This window comes from Kogia breviceps, chromosome 15, assembly GCF_026419965.1.
Source record: "Kogia breviceps isolate mKogBre1 chromosome 15, mKogBre1 haplotype 1, whole genome shotgun sequence".
Classification (NCBI taxonomy): Eukaryota; Metazoa; Chordata; class Mammalia; order Artiodactyla; family Physeteridae; genus Kogia; species Kogia breviceps.
Genome location: NC_081324.1, coordinates 48,473,957 through 48,481,825, shown reverse-complemented (window position 1 = coordinate 48,481,825; position 7,869 = coordinate 48,473,957).

Genomic DNA, 7,869 nt, shown 5'->3' with positions numbered 1-7,869 from the left:
GGTTGGGAGTCCGCCTGCCGATGCAGGGGACACGGGTTCGTGCCCCAGTCCGGGAAGATCCCACATGCCGCGGGGCGGCTGGGCCCGTGAGCCATGGCCGCTGAGCCTGCGCGTCCGGAGCCTGTGCTCCGCAACAGGAGAGGCCACAGCAGTGAGAGGCCCGCGTACCGCAAAAAAAAAAAAAAAAGTCTATTAGAAATAATAAGTTGTTTAATCATTTAGTTAGCATTTATTATGCACAGCCACTGTGCTAAGTGATAGTCTTACCTTAGATTCTTTAAGATTGTGTCAATTTTAACAGGTAAAATATGCAAAAACACGTGTGATATTGTAAATTACTAAACAAGGATAAGATTTGTACTTAATAATCTAATAAGAAGAGAAATACATACTTCAAGACTAGAAATGGTCCAAAATACTTGGTAGTGCAGTCTATCCTTGAGATAGTTTCTGGCAATAATTTAGAGATCATATGATTTTTTTTCCTGTTTAACATGTTTGCTGACCTTGTGCATGATGTGCAGTTACTCTACCTTTAGTAAAAGAATATAACTGTTGAACCACTTCACAATTTATAGGATTTATAATTTCCCTATGAATTCATAGCTACTTTCCCTATGAATGGGTATGATAGGCACAATAATTTCATCCTCACAAAGATGACTACTTCCCAATCTTCAGAACCTGTGAATATGATAGGTTTCATGGCAACATGGAATTAAGTTTCCAGATCGAATTAAAGTGGTTTACCAGCTGACCTTAAAATACAAAGATTAACCTGAATTATTTGAGTGAGCCCAGTGTATTCACAGATATCCCTAAAAGGAGAACAGTGAGGCTGAAGAGTCGTAATCAGAGAGATGGCATCTTGAGAAAGAACTGACTGGACATTGCTGGCTTTGAAGATAGAAGAGGGTCATAAGCCAAGGAATGTGGGTGACCTCGAGATGCTGAAAAAGGCAAGGAAGCAGATTCTCCCCTAGAGCCTCCAGAAGTAACAAAACCTTGCCGACACCTTAATTATAGCCCAGTGAGACGCTTTTGGACATCTGACCTCTAAAACTGTAAAGTAATAAATTTGTGTTGTTTTAAGCTTTAAGTTTGTGATAATTTGTTCAAGTAGCAATAGGAAACTAATACAATGTTTATTCCCCATCTAACACGTATGGTTGAATTATGCAATGTGCACTAAAATATTGATGTTATTCAATATGTTACAAACTACTGTCCTAATTATATACTAAGCTAACTTATCAATCACATTTATTGTATATTTTCTATAAAAGAAAAATAATATCATAATATTATAGTGCAGTCCTGTAGACACCATGATTTCAGCCTTCTGGCCTCCAGAATTGTGACAGAATAAATTTGGTGGTTTTTTTTTTGCAGTACACGGGCCCCTTACTGTCGTGGCCTCTCCCGTTGCAGAGCACAGGCTCCGGACGCACAGGCTCAGCTGCTATGGCTCACAGGCCTAGCCACTCCACGGCATAGTGGATCCTCCCGGACCGGGGTACGAACCTATGTCCCCTGAATCGGCAGGCAGACTCTCAACCACTGCGCCACCAGGGAAGCCCTAAATTTCTGGTTTAAGCCACCAGGTTTGTGGGAATTTATTATGGCAGCTTTAGGAAACTTATACAGATGCCAACGTAATTTAATAGAGAAAAGATTGTTTTGGAACAACAATCCATGTTTCATCCATGTTTTTAAAAATGAACTTTGACCTTTTCCTCACATAGACACAAAAGTTAACTTGAAAGAGATTGTGGACCTAAACGTAAAAAATAAAACTATAAAACTTCTGAAACAAAAAATTGGAGAAAATCTTCATGACCTTAGGTTAAATATTTCTTAGACATAACCAAAAGCAAGAAGCATAGGAGAAAGATTGATAAATTGGATTTCAATAAAATTTAAAAATCTGCTCTTCAAAGGATTATAAGAAAATGTCAAGGCAAGCTATACTCCATGAGAAAATGTATGAAAACAAAGAACCTGTATCTAGAATATTTAAAGAACCCTTACAACTCAGTAAGAAGACAAACAACCCTATTAACAAAAATAGACAAAAGATTTAAAGACTTCACAGTAATGAAGTGGCCAATACATACATGCAGGTTTATTATGGGTTTTCTAAGCTGAATTTCTTTCATTTATCCTGCTTGTTAATAGTTTTTCCTGAATCTGTTGCTTGATTCTTTTGTCAGTTTTTGAAAATTTCTAAAGAAACTATCTTTACATGTTTCTGCCCTATTTTTCTATCTGCTATTGTTCTGGTACTGAAACTATACAAACATTAAGTTTTTCAGCATATCCAAAATGTTTTAAATTCTTTTTCAGTGTTCTCTATGCTTTTACCTCTCTCTGCTTTGATATGGAGGGGTTTTTGTTTGTTTGTTTGTTTTTCGGTGCATCCATTAGTTTTTATTTTTAATCATTCTTACTAGTAATTCACAGAGAAAACTTTGAATTTCCAAGATATGGAGATTTTATATACATATAAAACTATCTTCTAGTTCTCCACTTCTCTCTTCAACTATATCTACTCTGATTTTAAATCCATTTATTGAACTCTTAATCTCAATTAATGTAGTTAATTTAGTTTTCATTTCTACAATTTCCAATATGTGCTTTATTGATAGTTCTAGTGCCTGCTGAAGATCTTGTCTTTAACCCCTTGAATATAATTATCTTATTTGTTTTAAAAATCTGCATCTGATAACTCCATTATCTAGATCCTATATTGTCTGCTGTTTCTATTGTTCTTTGGTAACCCCATTTTTTGTGTGTGACCAGTTATTTTTGATTGAGTAGATGATATTGCAAATGAGAAAGTGTAGTAATTATTTGAGTTTCTGCATGATCTTATCTTCCTCTACAAAGGATTTACTTTTGCTTCTGGCAGATAGCTAATCATCTAGGGGCACTAGCAATGCTTTATCCCAGTGCTTCTCAACGTTTTGGCCTTAGGAACACTTTACCCTCCTAAAAATTACTGAAGATCTCAAAGAGCTTTTGTTTATGTGGGTTATATCTATCAATATTGATCATATAAGAAATTAATACATTTTACTTATTAATTCATTTAAAATATTAAACTCATTACATATTGATGTTTTATATATTTCTATTAAAAAACTATATTTTCCCAAATTTGAAAAATTAGTGAGAGATTGTAAATCTCATTCATGTCTGGCTTAATAAAATATAGTTTTATTCTTATATTTCTTTCTACATGCAAACTGTTGCAATATGTTATTTTGGTTGAAATATAGGGAAAAAACTCACAAAGATATGTATTAGAAAATAGAAGAGTATTTTTATAGCCTTTTTAAATCACTGCATATCAATCATTCAGTGAATTTCAATCATTGGGTCTCCTTTAATACTAGGCCAGTGCTCAAAAGGTGATAGTTTCTTAAAGTTGGTTGAAACACAATTTAGAATCCTATGAGTGAACTTTGATTATTACATTAAAATCCATTGGTCTACAGCAATTTGAATGTCTTTTTGTAAAAAATAAATTTTATTTATTTATTTATGGCTGCTCTGGGTCTTCATTGCTGTGCGCGGGCTTTCTCTAGTTGCGGCAAGCGCGGGCTACTCGTCATTGCAGTGTGTGGGCTTCTCCTTTCAGTGGCTTCTCTTGTTGAGGAGCGTGGGTTTTGGGCACGTGGGCTTCAGTAGTTGTGGTGCATGGGCTCAGTAGTTCTGGCTTGCGGGCTCTAGAGCACAGGCTCAGTAGTTGTGGCGCTGGGGCTTAGTTGCTCCACGGCATGTGGGATCTTCCTGGACCAGGGTTCAAACCTGTATCCTCTGCATTGGCAGGCAGATTCTTAACCACTGCGCCACCAGGGAAGTCCCGGTAAAGTTTTTTTGTTTTTAATTTTTTTTAAATTTATTTTATTTATTTATTTTGGGCTGTGTTGGGTCTTCGCTGCTGCGCATGGGCTTTCTCTAGTTGTGGCAAGCGGGGGCTACCCTTTCATTGAGGTACGCAGGCTTCTCATTGCAGTGGCTTCTCTTGTTGCAGAGCATGGGCTCTAGGTGTGCAGGCTTCAGTAGTTGTGGCACGCGGGCTCAGTAGTTGTAGCTCATGGGCTCTAGAGCACAGGCTCAGTAGTTGTGGCACACAGGCTTAGTTGCTTTGCGCCATGTGGGATCCTCTCGGATCAGGGATCAAACCCGTGTCCCCTGCATTGGCAGGCGGATTCTTAACCACTGAGCCACCAGGGAAGTCCCAGTAAAGTTTTTAATTATGGGAAAGTTGTCAAGTTCATGGTGACGTATACAAGTCTTCCAAAATTCTAATTTTTGCTTAAAAGCTTGAATTTTATATTTTGAAACACATACTGTTGTTTTTTTGAAATGACAGGCTAATTTTGTTCATTTTCAAGAAATGCCTGCCCAAATTATAACTCTGAATAGCCACAGTGTGTCAGTCATTCTTTCAAGTATAAACGGTGTTCCACAAGAAAGGGGGCTGGTTCAGTTAGCAACTCAAATATTTTAAAAAGTGCTTTTTCTCAAGCTAACTATCTTACTTTGAAGGCAGCAGAGGTGGTTTATGAGTACTGCCCATTATGTCATTCTGAATATTAAAAAGACAGGTACTCAAGAGATAAGATTTAATAAAATTAATAATTTACTGCATATTCAATGATATTCTAAAATGAAATTGGCATTTTTTCCATAGGTGCTTAGTGGTAAAAAATACAATGTTTACTAGCACAGTTTGGTACTACTGCCTTGATTTATTCTAAGGCTCTAGCAGTTTTACCCATTTCTTTTGCACTGTGAATGTAAATATCCACACGGTGAAAGGGCAAATACTGTTTTAGTGTTATCAATATAGGCTTGACATTGTGAATCCCTTGAAAGGTTTCTGGGTACCTCCAAGATCTCTGAACCACAGTCTGAGAAACACTGCTTTATTCCAATCATGGGTTGAGATGATTCAAAGCTCAATGTTAGTCCCTGTGAGAACAGGTCTATTTTTGTTTCACTCTTACTTCGGAGCTGTGGCCACCTGAGTTCCAAACAAAAGCCTAGGTATTTTTCATGACCTCTATACCCTGACAGACTTTGAACTCCAGTTTTTGTTTATCAAAGGTCTCCTTTACTTCTCATCTAGTGAGTGCTTTGGAAATAGGCAAATACCTCCAAGGGAAGATGCTAGGCTTACTCTCTACGAGTTTTCCTTCTCTTCTGAATCTTGGCACAACAAACCCTAGTTGGAGTCAGCATACATAATTTTTAAAAAATATTTTGTTCAATATTTCTAGTTGTTCTCAATAGGGTATTTGGCTCAAACCATCAAGGCTGTCATTGCTGGAAGCCTCAAAGCACTAAACTTTCTCAATGTTGTTTTTATTGTTTAAGTATAAACTATGCTTGCTGTAAAATTTTTTAAATAATACAGTTATACATATAAAGTTTAGAACAGTAACTTCTCTTTCCTTACCATGTCTCGCCATTCTCTTTCCAACCCCTGGCCTCCTGCAAAGAAAACCACTTTTGTTAAATTGGCGTATGTTCTTTCACTCTTTTTCTTTTTTTCTATATACTTACAAATCTATGTTTATACATATATACATGTTAAAAATATATAAATGGGTTCATGCTACATTTTTACTTTCCTAATTTCTCTCTTACAGAATAATCTTAACTTTTTAGTTAACTCAATGATTAGTAACAATAGTTAACATTTTTCAAGTGCTTATCTGTGTCAGGCACTGCCCTATGTGCACTAACACATTATGTCATTTGCTCTTCACAACAAGCTTATGAAGTAAGTATTATTACCCTTGTTTTACAGATCAGGAAACTAGTTTTTTGTGAAGTGAAATATACCTGCCCAAAGCCACACTGTTAAGCTGCAGTGTCAATGTGAATCCCAAATGTGTCAATTAATCCTTGTCAACATTTTAATGCTATCATATTTGTGAAATAAATGCTAAAATACATCATAACACTTTCAAAATGTCTTTCAATCAAAGCTATATACATATTTTCTACCAACATCAATTTTGTGGTTCTGATATTGTACTATAGTCAATAAAATGTAACATACTGGGTAAACTAAGTGAAGGGTACAGGAGACCATTCTGTATTATCATTGTAACTTCCTGTGAATCTACAATTATCTTAAAATAAAAAGTCACAAAAAGTTACATACTGTATGATTTTATTTATATAAAATTTTTGAAACGACAAAATTATAGAGATGAAGAACAGATTCGTGGTTTCCAGGGTTGGGGGAGGGGAGTAGGATGGGTATGACTGTAAGTGAACAGCACAAGGGACCTTTGTGGTCATGGAACAGTTCTGTATTTGATTGTGGTAGTGCATATACCAATTTACACATGAAAATTACATAGAACTATGCACACATACACAAATGAGTACATGTAAAACTGGTAAATCTGAATACGTTTGTACCAATGTCATTTTCCTGGATTTGATATTGTACTATAGTTATGTTAAAATATTACCATTGGGGGCAGTTGGGTGAAAGGTACAGGGGACCTCTCTGCACTATTTTTGAAATTTCTTGTGATCTATAATCACAAGAGGCTAAAAAGAAAAAGAAAAGATCATATTATTCAACAAGGACACCAAGACACTTCTTAAATAACAGCTTCTTGCAAATGTTGGTTTACCATAACATTGTAAATTTCAGAAACTCTTGAAACGTTAGAGTGAATTGGTTTGGTTAGGAATTTTTTTCTTTTTTAGTAAAACCAGACTTTTCAAGAGTTTCTAATATTAAAGAAAAAGATGGGGGTGGCATGGGGGGCTAAATACAAATTGCTTTTAGTAGTCAACTAAAACTCTGAATTAAGTATTTGGAATTGAGGGTATGGAGTTCTCCTCTTTTGTGGGTACCCTTTTTTCTTTTTTTAGTTAAGGTTGGTTTCACGAAGCTTAAGATCCTCCCAGATGGAAAACAACAAATATGGAAAGTAATAACAATACTTAAACTTACCTGGCTATTACTATCCACTAGGCACCATTTTAAGTTATTTATACCTATAGATACATTAAACCTCAGACGAACACTTTTCTACCAATTTTTAAATATTCCCATTTTATTGATGAGGACAAAGAGACAAGAGTTGTTTCACAGGTAGTAATGTTATACCAGATTATACAGACTTTATAGAACAGTTAAATTTGCAGATGTCTTTCAAGTTAGCATAATTTGGGCTTTTAGAAAATTTCTTTGGTTAAAATAGTATTATCTTAATTCCTATAATTAGCATTAGTTTGATGGACTATTTGCTCATTTGCTCTGCTTTGATCACAAGGCAGAAATGGATGAAAGAAATGAAAAGAGAGAAAGAGGGCGAGCAAGTGCAAGGACAAAAGAAAATTCGAAAATTATAACATTTCTTTGGGTTAAAATAATGTAAGATAATGAAGCCTGGAGGGGAAGAGAAAGAGAGAGAAGGACATTTTAGAATTTGAATCCACAAAAAAGAGGTTGAAAATTAACTTACCACTGGTTCTCTAATAGGTTTGCGAAAACAAAAATACCTGATCTTTTAAGTTCTCACTATTAAGCCCTAATCTTTGAGGGTCTTTTAATAACCCCACGCCTGGAGCAACACCAGCGTGGGAATATTGGGACACACGCGCCAGGCACTAAGGATAGCAGAGGAACTCAGTCGACTCGCAGGCACAGCCTCGAACCATCAGAAGGCCACGAAGACCCCTGAGCTGTCCCCGTGATCACGTCCAACGGCGTCTTGAGCATGCGCAAGCACTTCCGGGTAGCATGTGGCCGCAGGTGCGACTCCTCTGCCCCCTCCACCGAGGCAGTGTGGGACTCACAGCGGATATTGCGGTAACCCTGCGCCA